The 16,817-nt window shown below is 44.7% G+C and overlaps 1 long non-coding RNA gene across 3 annotated transcripts in view; it reads left to right on the top strand.

The window, feature by feature from the left end:
* LOC140407022 (uncharacterized) overlaps positions 1-13,944 on the top strand; it is a 31,515-nt gene extending 17,571 nt beyond the window's left edge. The window contains exons 4-5 of one of the 3 annotated variants that reach the window (XR_011939421.1): positions 1,128-1,231; positions 13,703-13,944. This is a non-coding gene — a long non-coding RNA (uncharacterized lncRNA). Of the gene's footprint in view, positions 1-1,127; positions 1,232-1,871; positions 1,935-9,622; positions 11,835-13,702 lie in introns of those variants that run through there. The other 2 variants (XR_011939420.1, XR_011939422.1) reach the window with 2 other exon arrangements.
* The last annotated feature ends 2,873 nt before the right edge of the window (positions 13,945-16,817 follow it).

The following is a 16,817-nucleotide window of genomic DNA, read 5'->3' as shown; positions in this document are numbered from 1 at the left end:
GTAGACCTCTATCAGGTCGCCCCTCAACCTCTGTCATTCTAATGAAAACAGTCCGAGTCTATTCAGCCTCTCAGCAAAGCTAACACCCTCCAGACCAGGCAATATGCTGGTAAACCTCCTCTGCATCCTCTCCAAACCCTCCACGTCCTTCTGGTAGTGTGGCGACCAGAATTGTGCACAATATTCCAAGTGCAGCCTTACCAAGGTTCGATACAACTGGAGCATGAGTTGCCAGTTTTTATACTCGCTGCCCCATCCAATGAAGGCAAGCATTCCATATGCTATCTTGACTACCTTGTCCAATTGTGTTGTCACTTCAAAGATCTGTGGACCTGCACGCCCAGATCTGACTTTCTATATTCATAAGAGTTTTTCCATTTACAGTATATTTCCCCTCTATGTTAGACCAACAAAATGCATTACCTCACATTTGTCTGGATTAAACTCCATTTGCCATTTCTCTGCCCAAGTCTCCAACCTATCTATGTCCTGCTGTATCCTCTGACACTCCTCAACACTATCTGCCACTCCACCAATCTTGGTGTCATCCGCGAACTTACTAATCAGACCAGGTACATTTTCCTCAAAATTGTCTATGTACATTACAAACAGATGAAGATGGTTGAGCTTCAGACACTTCCTGAGGAACTCACTCAATGATGCCCGAGGCCTGAGATGATACAACCATCCTCCTTTGTGCTCGACATGACAACAGCCAAGGGAGAGTTTTCGCCCTGGTTCCCTTTGTTTCAGTTTTGCGGGGGCTCCTCGATGCCACACTTGGGAAAATGCGGCCTTGATGTCAGTGGCAATCACTCTCGCCTCACTTCTGGAATTCAGCTCTTTTCTCCACGAATGGACCAATGTTGTGATCAGGTGGAGGGAATCAAATTGTATGAAGAATGTAAAATCTTTGATCCATGCATGTTTAATTACACCCAGATTAGCTGTCACAGATTCTTTTAATGATGTACGAAGTGTCAGTTACTGCCAACAAACCATGAAAATTAAGTATTACAAGTGTGGTGTGTGATCCCTCCTGGTTTTACTCACTATTTGATATTTTAAAAATGTAAAACATTTGAAAAAAAATTAATTTTCTTTTCTCACTCCCTGTTCAATTTCAGCAGATTACATCAGAAAATATTGCGACAAGGAAATGAGCAAGGACAGGTTTAGTTAACAGAGGATCTGTTCGTTACTCAGCCCCGGCAAATTATGGGCCATTGTGGTAAGCTGCTGTATGCTAATATCACACAGTAAATTCTTTATTCTGGCAAACATTTCAATTATCCACATTGCATCGCTATATGTCATGTTGTTTACCTCAGCCAAAACTGTGCTGAAGATAATAGAGTTCTTGCCCCCAGCAAAATGTCACCAAATTTTATCAAAAGGTTTTCATGAAGTTGTTGTCTTTGGTCATTGGATTGATTCAAGGCAGATTTTTGATAGACAAGGGAGTCTAGAGTTATAGAGAGAAGACAGGAAAGTGGCGTTGAGACCCCAGCTAGATCAGCCATGATCTTATTGAATGGTGGAGCAGGCTTAACGGGCTCAATGGCGTATTACTGCTCCGAAGTCCTACGTTCCTGTTTTTCCACTCTTCAACTCTGGCACATATTCCACAGCATAGAATTTCCCAGAAGTAACAATTAGTCCATCATATAGTATAGCGAACTGAAGATTTGTTGTGGTGTATGGCGGATTCTCCCCTCTGCTCAAAAAACTGGTAACCACCACACAATCTGAGCATGTTAATCAGGTTAAATCTGGCATTCAGATTTATTTACATATAAAATAACATACAGGAGTAAAATAAACTGTCTCCAAGTCATGCAACTTCTTTCTGATTGCTTCCCAATTTATAGGTTCAAGATACAGACAAGGCTTGGGCCAATATGCATGGAGTGAGTGGCTCAAATCACATATGCATGTTATTGTCGGACATTTTAGTGAATGTTGCCCAACCATTCCAGCCCATAACAGATGTTTACACATTTCAATTTAAACATAGGCTTGGCTCTTTAATTTCATAATTCTTTCACTAGTAGTCCAAATTTACATTCCTTAAAACCTACAGGAGCTAAACATTTGAATAAGAACCACTTAAATTGTTGCAGGGAATGCACTTTGGGATGGAAGACGGAAGAGAAAGGGGCCAAATGTACTGTTATTCCAATGATTCTACAAAACGCGATTCACACCTTCGTGGAATTGCTGTCCACATTCTTTTGGCCCTTTTAATTTCTGTCAGTAAAAATAACATCTGACTCATTACCACAGGTGAGGCAGTTCATTGGCTCGTGTCAGACTTGCAAGAATGGAGCTGGCATTCTATTGGGTGGCTTTGCCTTTGACTCACAGTCAATTAAAGTGATATGTTATAACTGCAGCCTTACACCACTTTTGCCCTTCAAGAAGCCTTAACACTCACACAGAGGGTAGCATTGCACAGGGTTCATGATGCTGGGCCTCCCAACAATTTGTAACATCAACACTGAGCAAAGCCTCTTTGTAACAATAAAAAGGATAGAATGCAAAATTACCCAGTGAATTATTACGATGTAGATTTTCTTTTTAAAGTTCCTTCCTCTGAGTTACTAAACCGATGTGCAGGGTGGACGGGGCAAGTCCATAATCCATCTCTTTCCTTGCTTCAAACACAAATTCAATTTCAATCTAACTCACAGCCCCCAGACAAGGGACATTACTAGATCCAATTTGACAAGAACAAGCTTGATCTCATCCAAAAGGCCGCAAAGCAAATGATTTTTAAACAGTTGTGGGTTTTAAGAGAGTTTATTCAAAACAAATTCTCAAATTCCTTCCCCAAACCTCTCCACCCCCTTATCTCCTTTCAGTTGCTCATTTAAACCCACCTTAACCAGGGGCTGGTTTAGCAGAGTGGGCTAAATGATGCAGAACAATGCCAGCAGCGAGGGTTCAATTCCCGTGCTGGCCTCCCCGAACAGGTGCCGGAATGTGGTGACTAGGGGCTTTTCACAGTAACTTCATTGAAGCCTACTTGTGACAATAAGGTATTATTATTATTATTATTCTTTGACTCAGCTTCCTTTCATGAACTTGTCCCAATGGCTCATTTTGTGCCTCGGTGTCACATTTGTCCCGTGATGCACTCGGGGAAAACCTTGGGTAGGTCGACCACGTTAAAAAGTGCTGATATGAATGCAAGTTGCTGTTAACAACCTTGCACAGATGTACTGTGCTTCCAAGTAAATGAAGCTTTGTGTAGCATTGCCAAACTGGCGAGCCAAGAATAAACACAAGATCCTTTGCTAGTTCAGCAGTTCCTGCAACAGTTTCTGAAGGAGATGGTTCATTTTGCTTTGATGGCCCATTCAGACTCATCAAGGGGGAGCAGCCTTCAAGGCTTGGTTCCAAGGATTGCTCTGGTAAATAATTATGTTCATTTATGGAAATGTTTAATAGTTTGTTAAGTATTAAGGAGAGGAATAATAATTTTTTCCTTGCCCGAAGCTATAGGAAGTTGGCACATTTGTGTTTTCCCACAGTGGGGAGCTAGCGTTTCTTATTGTTACTTTTCTTTCAATATGTGAAGCAAACCCTTGTTGAAATAGTGTCTGAATATTGCACAGATTCTTACTCGGCGTAAAACCTCAGGAAAGGGACATCTGAGTTTCATGTGGGATTAGCTGTTACAATCTCTCTGGGCCTGTTTTTTGCTGAGTTTTGTTAACTGCGAATTGAGTGGCGAAGCAGCATATTGGTAAGCGATGAAGGCAGAATGAAGTGATATTCAAAGAACAAAGAAAAGTACAGCACAGGAACAGGCCCTTCGGCCCTCCAAGCCCGTGCCGACCATGCTGCCCGACTAAACTACAATGTTCTACACTTCCTGGGTCCGTATCCCTCTGTTCCCATCCTATTCATGGTGGCAGTGTGTTAAAGTGCACTCAGGGAGTCCAAGTTGCTGTGGCAACATGGACTTTGACATGTATGTTGCACTCTGAAGCTACAGCTAGAGGCTCCAATATTCTATCCACATGGCTGCCCAGGAATGCCTCTCACTCCTACTGTCTGCCATTAGTATGTTTGAGAAGGATTTGTGGGTCGATACCCAACTTGTTTGGCAATGTCATGAACACTTAAGATCATAAGACGTAGGAACAGAATTAGGCCATCGAGACTGCTCCACCATTCAATCATGGCTGATATGTTTCTCATCCCCATTCTCCTGCCTTCTCCCGTAACCCCTGATACCCTTATTGATCAAGAACCTGTCTATCTCTCTCTTAAAGACACTCAGTGATTTGGCCTTCACAGCCTTCTGTGGAGGCCAAATCGCTGAGTTTCTTTAAGACCGAGATAGGTAGGTTCTTGATTAATCGGGGGTTCACCTCCCTTAACCAACAAGTCAGGGGCTTCAACCCTGTTGACTCAGAGGCAGGAACATTACCCACCGCACCACAAGAACAACATACAATACCAATACATGACATTGGTCTACTGTAGCCTGGAGGGGAGCCCATAACCCAGAATTTAAACTAGCTTGCTCAGCAGAAACATGTGTTTAAGTTATGTTTTGAGGATCAATAAGAATATAATCAGGGACACCCAGTCAATGCAGTAGGCATCTTATAACAAAGGGGACGGGAGAGCAAGATGTCAAAGCAAGTTCAACCAGGAAATGACGACTAGATTTTAAGGTTGATGTACATGGATAATCTTAGAGCTGGGTTTTGTAATTCTCGCCAGAAGTAAAGACACCTGATCGAAATGAACTTGTACATTACACATCACACAAAGTATTGCTTCTTCCGAAAATCCCCCAGGGATCGTGCACCGATGCAATGTTAGACACTTGTTTCCAGAAACTTGGAGACATTGTGCGCAAGCTTTAGTCTTTAACATTTGTTGAAGGTAGGGGTATGCATCGAGGGACCATTTACTCAAATAGTTCTCGGAACGTCCATCGTCGCCCTTCTTTCCAATAGAATCATCATTGAATCAGAATCTCTACAGTGCAGAAGGAGGCCATTCGGCCTATCAATTTTGCACCGACCCTTCGAATGAGCACTCTACCCATGCCCGCTCCCCTGTCTACCCCTCCCTATCCCCGTAACCCCATAACCTAACTTGCACATCCCTGGACACTGATGGGCAATGTATCATGGCCAATCCACCTAACCTGCATATCTTAATAAATGAATAACTCTGATAATTAATTGTGTATTATTTCCAATGATGCAATATAATTCATATTGACTCCGCACCAAGAATGAAATAATTATATCCATTGGGAGTTCGAAGGGTATTGGTTAATCAATCATGTCAAATAAGAGGTTTTAGACCAAGACCGTACTATATTTGGGCAGCACGGTAGCATAGTGGTAGCACAATTGCTTCACAGCTCTAGGGTCCCAGGTTCGATTCCCGGCTTGGGTCACTATCTGTGCGGAGTCTGCACGTTCTCCCCATGTGTGCGTGAGTTTCCTCCGGGTGCTCCGGTTTCCTCCCACAGTCCAAAGATGTGCGGGTTAGGTGGATTGGCTATGCTAAATTGTCCTTAGTGTCCAAAATTGCCCTTAGTGTTGGGTGGGGTTAATGGGTAATTGGGATAGGGTGGAGGTGTGGGCTTGGGTAGGGTGCTCTTTCCAAGAGCCAGTGCAGACTCGATTGGCCGAATGGCCTCTTTCTGTACTGTAAATTCTATGAATTCTATATTGGCAGAATATAGAAACCGGCTATGACAAAACTCAATTAGTTTGTGTAAAATCAGTCCCTGATAGGATTGCATTTCAGAGTAAGGACAGAAAATGTGCAAGGGGTTGTCACATTCACTGCTTAAGCGCCATTATCCATTAGGGATAATTGAGTTACATTTCTGCCTTGTTTAGCGTATGTTTAGTCCAGTGAAAGATATTGAATTGTCTGTGTTGGGGTAGATTATATGCCATTCACAGCCCTCCAATTGGAATGTGCTCATCCCTGTCTACAGGCTGCTGAAAATCTTTTTCCCAAGCTGAAAGAACGGAGCATTCACAAAGGAATGTAGGAGCGGTAACTTTATATGCACCATAAATACCAGTTTGGGAGTAAATGCTTTCCATTCACTGACAGCAACCATTCATTGCTTTGAAGAGCTCATTAGGAGTTTTCATCACTTGACAATTATGTCATACTGTCTGGCTGAAATGTATCAAATACATCCTTTATGTATGTTAAATTATCAAGTGGTCCAGACTTCACCAACATCGAAAGGAAGCTGAGATAAATTAAGTAGCAGTGGTTAGGTGGTACCTAGTTGGTTTGTGAAGCCTATAATTTGTTATGGGAAAGGAAGACTGAGGGTGAAGAAAACGGTTCCCCAGGTCGGAGGCTCTGGGAAAGATTGAACAGATATTTCTATTGCTTTGATTTACAATCTGGGAGAAGCAGTGTGTATTAGGCAGCTCCCACCATTTTCAGAGCTAAACTCAGTTGCAGTCAAGCGGGTGCTTTGTTCTGGCTGGTGTCGAGCTTCTTGAGTGTTACATAAAACATACAGTGCCGAAGGAGGCCATTCGGCCCATCGAGTCTGCACCGACCCACTTACGCCCTCACTTCCACACCATCCCCATAACCCAGTAACCCCTCCTAACCTTTTTGGTCACTAAGGGCAATTTATCATGGCCAATCCACCTAACCTGCACATCTTTGGACTGTGGGAAGAAACCGGAGCACCAGGAGGAAACCCACGCAACACGGGGAGAACGTGCAAACTCCACACAGACAGTGTGGAGACCCAGACCCAGCGGGGAATCGAACCTGGGACCCTGGCGCTGTGAAGCCACAGTGCTATCCACTTGTGCTACCATGCTGTTGTTGGAGCTGCACTCATCCAGGCAAGTGGAGGGGGAGTATTCCATCACACTCCTGACTTGTGCCTTGTCGGCGGTGGATGGGCTTTGGGGAAAGTCATGAGGTGAGTAACCCATTTTGGGATTCCCGACCTCTGACCTGCTGTTGTTGCCAGTATTCCTATGGCTGGTCCAGTTCCATTTCTGGTCAATGGCAAACGCCCTGATGTTGATAGTGGGATGTTTAGCAATGATAATTCTATTGAATGTCAAAGGAAGACGGTTAGATCCTCTCTTGTTGAATATGGTAATTGCCTGACGCTTGTGTGACACAAATGTGACTTGCTACTTATCCACCCAAGTCTGAGTGTTGCCCAAGTCTAGCTGCATAAGTACGTGGACTGTTTCATTCTCTGGAAAGTTATGAATGCTGCTGCACATTGTGCAATCATCGGCGAACATCCCCACTTCTGACCTTATGATGGAAGGAAGGTCATTGATGAAGCAGACGAAGCTGGTTGGGCCAGGGTCACTACCCTGAGCAACTTCCAAATTGACACCCTTGGCTTGAGATGATTGGCCTTCAAAATCCCGATCACCTTCCTTTGTGACTCTGTAGCCAGACACAAGTTGGGCTGGCAGAGTGGCTCTCTCTGCAGTTCCCATTGACTACAGCTTATTGGAACTTCTTGATGCCTTACACGGCCAAATGCTGCCTTCATATTCATCGCTGGAACCAGCACTTTTGTCCATGTGTATAAAGGGGTCTGGGGCTGGGAGGCACTGGCAGATTCAAAACTGAGCATTGGTGAGTAGGTTATTGGAAAGTGCCCTTTGATAGTGCTGCTGATGGCACCTTCCATCACGTTGCTGGCAACTGGGAGCGGACAAAGGGGGTAAGAATTGGCCGGGTTGGTTTGGGCCTACTTTTTGTGGACCATTTTAATCTATTTCACCTTGTCCAGATCAACGAAACCAGAGAACATGACCGCTATTTGAAGACTGGTGAGGGTAAAATCAAAACTAACCTGTGGAGACAATGGGCCGAATTTTATGCGGGGATTCATGATTCTGATTTCAGGATACAAAATGGGTACTGAGCCAATACTCACCAGCACCTGGACCACATCCTCAATTTGGCAGTGGCCGCCCTCTTCGCCGGTCACTGGCTGCCAGTTAAGGACATCTCAAGAACTGTAAAATTCTGAGGCACAGAACAAGCCCACTTGGTCCCTCATGTCTTTGCTGGCAACCTGGAAGAGCAATTTAAAACAGATCGCTGTGAGCCCTGCTTATTAGCTCCAAATTACCCAGATCAGTCGGCCCGGATATGTCTCAGTTCTAGCTGATTCAGCACTGCCCTGGAAATATCTGCTCTGTCTGGCTAACTTCGCAGCTGAGAACTGCAGAGAGAAGTTGAGTCATTCCGCCAGCCCAACTGATAAGCCTCAGCAGCAATATTGGGGGATGGGTGGGGATGGGGGTTGGGGGGTGGTTGTTGGTAAGGCAGGCATGATCATTGGGACTGAGTGCGGGAAGGGAAAGCCCTCCTTGGGAAGATCGTAGGTTTTCCTGCTCTCTGCCCCTTCTTTCCACCATTAAACATGGACTGCTGATGCCGGGGCTGTGGGGGAGGGGACCCCCCCCCCTGGTGGGGTGGGGGGGCAGGGCCTAGTCAGGAAGCTGCCACAACCTGGCTCACCGCTATTTTACTGGCAGCCCCCATCTCCAGAGGGCTGGCAATGAGCAAGCGGATAATCTCTGAAATAGGCTCCTCAGGAAGCTGATGCAGGTAGTTCATTTTGAGGGCAGCTAAGAGGCAACCACATTGCATGTAGCCCAGACCAGGTAAGGATGGCAGATTTCCTTCCCTAAAAGTACATCATTGTACCAGATGTGTTTTAACGGCAATCGTTTCACGGTCATCGTTAGCCTTTTAATTCAAATCTCACCAACTGCTGTGTGGGATTGGAACCTGGGTCCCCAGCGCATTACCCTAGGTCTCTATTCCTAGTCCAGTGACGATGCCACTACACCATCGCCTCCTCCTGGGATAAAGGATAAATTGTAGCCCCAAACCTTTGGTCCAACATGTATCCTGTTTAGAGAACGTTTAGCTCCCTTAATTACTTGCTTTTATTGGTTCAGCTCTCTACATCTGCTTTGAATCAGATAAAGAACTTGTGGACAACAATTTAACAACAACAAAAAAAAAGAACCTCCGTATGTTTTCCCAAGCCCTCATGAGAGACTTAGCCCAATATCATTCTGGGATTTATTTTTGTGCTGAAGCATCACTCAGCATTGATTACCATGTTCAAGGGTGAATTCATTCCACATGAAAAAGCAAAACAGGTCAAAGAACAACTGGAAAGCAGGGACTGTTAGGCATTATAATTTATTGAAATCAACTGTTCCATTACTTCGCAGGATAATTATTCTGCACGGTAATACTGACTGACTCAGATAGTGAAATTGTTCCATAAATTGGGCCTACTGCTGTGACTCATCCTCCCTGTCGTGCATGAACCATATCCCTTCCTCGTTACTGAGCCCGCATGCAGCCCTCTTTCTCATTCAATGAGGTTAAAAAGTTGCACAGGTCTGGTTTGTGCTATTCAGGATGGGGGAAGGCAGCAGTCGACCATTCTTACTTAACCCCAGCCGCATGGTGCGCCACAACACTAAGAAAGTTACTTCATTACTTACAACCGTTTCTAAATCCACGTTAAGTAAAAACTCACATAGCACCTAAGGTGACTTCTTGATGAATAACTCGCGTTAATTTTTCGTTCTAGGTTACGTGTATTACTAGCCCTTGATGGTCATCCCAGGCTGTCCTTTAGAAGGTCGTGGTGGGCCTCCTTGATCAATCCAGCTTATTTTCTGGGCATAGAACATGTTGAGCTCCCACACTAAGCCTGTTCTTCTGCTAGTTCTGGATTATGGTTCGATGAATATTGGTTTCCTTCTCGTGCAAGAATCAATCGTCAAATATGAGCTTTGTTGGTGAACATTGGAAAACTACTCCATCAATGAGGACAGTGCAGCTCTGTCCGACACTGCCGCCGCATGTGGACATTACCAGCACTACCCCCTGGACAGCCATCCGCAACTGTAAAGGGTCTGAGGCACAGAACAAGGCCACTTGGCCCCTCATGTCTGTGCTGGCTCCTCGGCACAGCAACGTAAAATCTTTCGCTGTGAGCCCTGCCTGCTTTTCCTCATGCCAAAGCTCAAGATGACTGAGCTCAGATATGTCTCAGTCCCGGCTGAGTCAACGCTGACCTGGGAACATCTGGTCTGTCTGGCTAACTCCACAACTGCAATTAGCAATTCAACCACTCGGGAGCTAGTGCTTTATGTCTTACTGCTGGATAGTAAGCGGCAAATAAACAGACAGATTTATGATCATGTTATTTGCATGATCCTTTATTCATTGTTGTTATGCTTGAAGTTCTGTAAGGCAAAAAGCCAACAGTTCTAAAAGTTGCTTCCGGCAGAGTGAAGAGTAACGTACATATCTTTAACGCTATGTTTTTCTTAAATTCATTCACAGGATGTGGATGTCACTGCAAGGCCAGAATTTATTGTCCATCCCTTTGCCCCTTGAGAAGATGGTGGTGAGCAACCATGTCCAAATTCAATAAGACCTGTACAATATCCAGGTTTGGGTTGGCAAGTTGCAGTTAATATTCGCGCCAGATAAGTGCCAGGCAATGATCCTCTCCAACAAGAGAGAATCTAACCATTGCCCCATGACATTCAATGGCATTGCCATCTCTGAATATTCCACTATCAACATCCTGGGGGTTACCATTGACCAGAAAATGAATTGGTCCCAGCCATATAAATACTGTGGCTACAAAAGCAGGTCAGAGGCTAGGAATCCTCCAGCGCGTGACTCATTTCCTGCCTCCCCAATGCCTGTCCACCATCTACAAGGCACAAGACAGGAGTGTGATGGGATACTCTTCCATTACCTGAATGAGTGCAGCTCCAACAACACTTGACACTGTCCAGGACAAAACAGCCCACTTGAATGGCATCCCATCCACAAACCCAAAACCACTACTGTCGAGATGGACAAGGGCAGTGGATACATGGGGGCACAATCATATGGAAGTTCCCTCCAAGTCACGCTCTATACTGACTTGGAAATATATCATTGCTCCTTCATTGTCACTGGGCAAAATCCTGGAACTCCCTCCCTCACAGCACTGTGGATGTACCTACACCACATGGACTGCAGCAGGTCAAGAAGGCAGCTCACCACCACCTTCACAAGGGCAATTAGGGATTGTTGCTAACTTTTGGTTGGTTCAATTTGCTCTGTTTTAAAACCTTTGCTCTAGAGTCGCCAGGTATCTTTATGATACTGCCACGAGGTTCAAGTTCAAGTACTGATCAATAACTCAACACACCAGTTAGTAAGATTCCAATCAAAACACATTTATTATACACAGTCAATCGCTACTCATGCATAAATGCTACTGAATAAACTATCTCTATCACTAACAGGCCTATACTTAGCTTTGGACTGGCCCACCAGGTCAGGAAAACAAATGGCCTTTTGATCGGGTTCTGAAACTGCAGGATTCAAAAGCTGGTATGGACTTGTAGCTAGGAGCGCCTATCTCGTAGCGTGCGTTGACTGGAGACTTACTTGGTTGGTGCGGCAGCTTGGGTAGTTCTCTCTCAAGGGTTGATTCGCTGCTGAGTGACCCTGTCAAGCAGGACGAATTGAACTTGGGGACTCTATTTTATAGTCCCCAGGGGCTTTCTGCCCCTTTGGGTGGACCCCGTACCTGGTTCCAAGTGATTGGACTATGTTCTGATCACTTGGATCGATTTCTCCAATACTGGAGCTGTTCCCTGATCGCTGGGCGGTCCCTAGGTGTCCTTTGGCCTTCCCTTGTCTTGGCTGCTGCTGGCGCCGAGGAGTCTGGCTTGGCCTTATTCACCTTAAATGTTTCGATTGTTCCCGGGGATCGCTCATTAGTATGCAGATGGCTGTGAGTTTCAGCGCTGTCTGGGCTTTTGCAAGTTCTAATACACAGGAGACTTTGCTAGTTTTTCCTGGCTTGGCTGAATTTCCCTGTAGTCTTTGCGGATCTCCATTTTAAGTCGGGAAGTGGCCAACCCAGGTGGCTACAGGATGGGCAATAAATGCTGGCCTAGCCAGCGAGGCCCACATCCTCGAATGAGTTTTTTGAAAAACAACTTCTTGAACACAAACGAACAGTTTGTTAGGTCACTTCAAAGGCCAGTTAAGAGTTAACCACATTGCTGTGGGTTTGGAGTCAAGGTAGACCAGACCGATGGTAGATTTCCTTCCCTAAAGGATATTATTGAAACAAATGGTTTTTATAATAATCCGGTCACTGATACCAAGACTACCATCTTATTCCAGAATTAGTAATTAGCTTAATATAAATTCACCATCTGCTCCAGTGGTGAGGTTTAAACTCTCTGTCAGTCAAGGCTTCCCAATTCACAGTCCAGTACAGAGCCACTGTGCTACCGTGTCCTGGCATTAAACCTCACCATGAGCACATGACAACTATTACACAATCTTGATGCATGAAGTTGTACCACAGGATCGCTAAGGAAGGATTGGGCAATTGTCTTGATGCAGTTAAGGCTTCTTCATTGCTAAACAGAAATCGGTATAACTCTAGGTATTCGAAAATGCCGTGTACCTTTTATGAGAGGATCAGGGGTTATGGGGAGAAGGCAGGAGAATGGGGATGAGAAAATATCAGCCATGATTGAATGGCGGAGCAGACTCGATGGGCCGAGTGGCCTAATTCTGCTCCAATGTCTTATGGTTTTATGGTCTTATATTAAAAGTGAGATTAAAAGGACAGATATCCAGCAGTATTCGCTTGCGCGATGGGTAGTGAAGTGCCCGAATGACGTGCTAGAAAAGATGGCACTGACCAGCGCACTGGACTTATTTATAATAATCTTTATTGTCACAAGTAGGCTTACATTAACACTGCAGTGAAGTTACTGTGAAAAGCCCCTAGTCGCCACATTCCGGCGCCTGTTCGGGCACACGGAGGGAGAATTCAGAATTCCGATTCACCTAACAAGCACGTTTTCCGGGACTTGTGGGAGGAAACCGGAGCACCCGGAGGAAAGCCACGCAGACACGGGGAGAAAGTGCAGATTCCGCACAGACAGTGACCCAAGCCAGGGATTGAACCTGGGACCCTGGAGCTGTGAAGCAACAGTGCTACCCACTGTGCAGCCGTGTGCCACCCACATTTAAGAAGTGGTTGGAGTTTGGAATTGGGAGATGGAATTCTGAAAGGATGGAGTCAAACTGGCTGAAGAGTTTGCTTCATCCAAATCAATTTTGTAACAGCGTCATCAATTTTTTTCCCAGTCACTTTGATCTTTGTGGCCCCAACTTTAGAAATGAAAAATGAAAATGAAATGAAAATCGCTTATTGTCACAAGTAAGCTTCAATGAAGTTACTGTGAAAAGCCCCTAGTCGCCACATTCCGGCGCCTGCTCGGAGAGGCTGGTCCGGGAATTGAACTGTGCTGCTGGCCTGCTTGGTCTGCTTTAAAAGCCAGCGATTTAGCCCTGTGCTAAACCAGCCCCTCAAAATGCAGGTCGTTTATCAAAGTCGGTCCGGTGTTTTCCATGAACCTTTGACTTGTATTGTTCTCCAAGAGAGCCAAAGTCGTAGTGTTTACAAAGAACATTGAGCTATATGTTTAAACCAAAGCTAGTTCATTTTACACTACTTGAAATGGTTTGCACACTCTACTGAGTAACAGCTAACTTATGTTACAGTAATTAATTATCTCTCTCTAATATAACCAACACGCTAACTCAACCTCACATTATTCTTCTCCATCAGCTACTCCATCAGCTTCTCCCGGAATGCTTAGAGACGCAGCCTTTTATAAGACTACTCAGTGATGCCATCTAGTGTTGATATACATGAACATCACCTTTACTCTCCTTCGATTATACATATCATTACAATAACCTCGGCAATATTGTGGATTAAACGGAGGCTTTACCCTCAGTCGTGTTTGTGTTTGTGTCACCTCAGTTCATGTTAAAGGCTGCCTTTTACCTGTTCCGCAGCTGTTGTTGTGCAGTATTTAGGCTGATTTGATTGCAATGACTGTGTTGAAGATAAATTCTCTAAGAGCACATCTGAAGTCAGGGTTAAGGGAAATAAAGTGAAGGTGATACCACGCCAATATTTGTAAATACAGATTTCCGATTCACTATTCACTCTTGTTATATTGGTTTGGTATAACTATTCAACAGCAGATTTTTAAATCTTTTGGATTGTCTGAATTATCCCCATGTGTTAACACACTGGGGACAAAAGTTGCCCTGGACAGAGGACAAAATGGTCAACAATGCCTCATCGGCAGCAAGTTTTACCCTAGCCCCAGTCTTCAATTCCATTAATGTTCATACGAAAGAGAACTTGCCATAAAGTTAAATCGAGTACCAATTCCCGATTGTCCATATTGTGCATGCATCCAGGGCGATTTTCACCCCTCCCCTCGCCGTTAGCGTCCTTTAAGACTTATCTGGATAGGCACATGAACAGACGGGGTATAGAAGGATACATTTGTTGGTCTAGATAGGACACGTGATCAGTGCAGGATTGGAGGGAAGAAGGGCCTGTTCCTGTGCTGTATTGTTCTTTGTTCTTTGTTATTTCTTCAGCTGCCAAATAACACATTTTTACTATAAGCAACACATTGGTACATTAAAGGAGGCCTTGCAGACATTCAGATGACACCATAACAGCAAGACACTCAAAGACCCTTCGAGCAGTCCACAGACCGACATCTGCTTCACTGACCCGTGGTAATCCTCATTGAAACTACACTACAGAATGGACTCTCAACCTGCACTTGACCCTTGCTGATAGCCTTCCTTAAGCCATTGCCCAAGGCAGACAGTCCACTACTTCCTGAAAACTGCCTCCTTTTTGAACGTATCGTCGCTCTGCTTCCTTGTCTCGATTCAGCATGCTTGCGCTAGCTCTTTGTTAGAACAGTCGATAACTAGTCTAACTGCCCTGCTCTCTGATTACAACAATGGGCTGTCAGCCATAGCTCAGTTGGGCGCACTTGCGCCTCTGAGTCAGTGGGGTTGTGGGTCCAAGTCCCACTCCTTGACTTGATCACAAAAACCTCAGCTGGTGTCCCAGAGCAATACCGGGGAAATTCTGCATTGTTGGAGATGCTGCCTCTCAGACGAGATGTTAAACTAAGGTTCTGTCTGTCCTCTCTGGTCGATGTAAAATAATCAATTGCTCTACTTGCAAGAAGAGCTGGAGAGGTTTCCATTGTGTCTCGGCCAATATTGATCCCTCAACCGAGTATCACCAAAACAAATGAGTTGGTCGTTATCATATTGCTCGTTGTGGGAGCTTACTATGAGCAAATTGGCTGCTGAACTTTCTATATTTTAACACAAATTACACCTCGAAAGTACCTCATTAGCTGTAAAGTGTTTTATGGGTATCCTGAGGTGATGTAAGGTGATATATCTGCATCAGGCAGATTAGGGGCTGGTTTAGCACAGTGGGCTAGACAGCAGGTTTGTGATGCAGAACACGACCAGCAGCGCGGGTTCAATTCCCGATCCAGCCTCCCCGAACAGGCGGCGGAATGTGGCGACTAGGGGCTTTTCACAGTAATTTCATTGAAGCCTCCTCGTGACAATAAGCGATTATTATTATATAAATGTAGTTTTTTCCTTTTACGTCAAGTATTTATCTAATATTTCCTCAAAAGACAGAATGTTCTGTTTCTTGTGGTATTGTCCCTTACCCAAAATCTCTGCATAAATACACCAGTCTGCTCCTCACTCTTACGAATAGATTAACGGCCCTTGACTCCTCAACCCGATGAAGCAGTTTTCCTTTATTCACCTTGCAAAAATCCTTCGCAATTTAATAAAAATAGTTAAGTCTCCTCTTTGCCTTCTCCGTTCCCCGTAGGTAGTCCCTTTAACTAGTGTCTCCCCTCACAACTAAGTTTCCCATCACTAGGTTCATCCTGGGGAACCTATCCTGCACATTTTCAATTCTTTCATGTTCTTTCTGCAATGTGTGCAAATGCAAACTGCATTGAGACTGAGACCTAACCAGTGCCTTGCAGAAATGTATCGGCACTTAGTTGGTTTTGCACTCTGCCCCTAACCTGATAAGGTAGTCAATAGTTACCGAGCAGGCGTAATCTATCTATGTGCCCAGCTTTTCCATGAACAAGTCTTCTGAACTTCAGTCAGTATTACAAGGATCAAACTCAATGCGTATCCTAAAGTACCTGCCATAGCATTCCGACAACACTTAAGATCAGCTGAGATCGAAGCTTTCTCAAGAGTCCACAATGCAGAGGTAAAGTGGGAATTGTGTTAATATATTTTAATCTGTGTTAACCGTAAACGTATCCGATATAGTTACAGTTTAAAACCTGGCTATGGTGTTTCTTTTATTTCTAGATCTTAGTGGGGTCTTTAAAAGTCTGAGCCATGTGGATCGGATTCCCACCTACAATGGCAAGCGATATGTTTCATCTTCAGGATTGATAGTTCACCCTGCATCTGCTTTGCGTGGGTTTTGGTCCCTTGTTGGTTTGAATGCTTTCTCCTCCTTGAATAACAATAGCCTGGTGCAGATGTACTGAAAGTCATTGATTCCTGCAGGCCAATGACCTGTCAGTGTCCTGTACAAAGAACAAAGAATAATACAGCACAGGAACAGGCCCTTCGGCCCTCCAAGCCTGTACCGGTCATGATACCAACCTTTGACAAAACCCTCAGCACTGCCTTGTGCCATATCCCTCTATACCCATCCTATCCATGTGTTTGTCAAGGTGCCTTTTGAACGCCGTTAATGCATCTGCTTCCACAACCTCCCCTGGCAACGCGTTCCAGGCACTCACCACCCTCTGCGTAAAAAACCTGCCTCGCACATTTCCTCTAAACTTTTCCCC

Source organism: Scyliorhinus torazame, unplaced genomic scaffold (genome assembly GCF_047496885.1).
Source record: "Scyliorhinus torazame isolate Kashiwa2021f unplaced genomic scaffold, sScyTor2.1 scaffold_1097, whole genome shotgun sequence".
Lineage (NCBI taxonomy): Eukaryota > Metazoa > Chordata > Chondrichthyes > Carcharhiniformes > Scyliorhinidae > Scyliorhinus > Scyliorhinus torazame.
The sequence above is the reverse complement of the archived record's forward strand: the minus strand, read 5'-3'. Positions and strand labels throughout refer to the sequence as shown.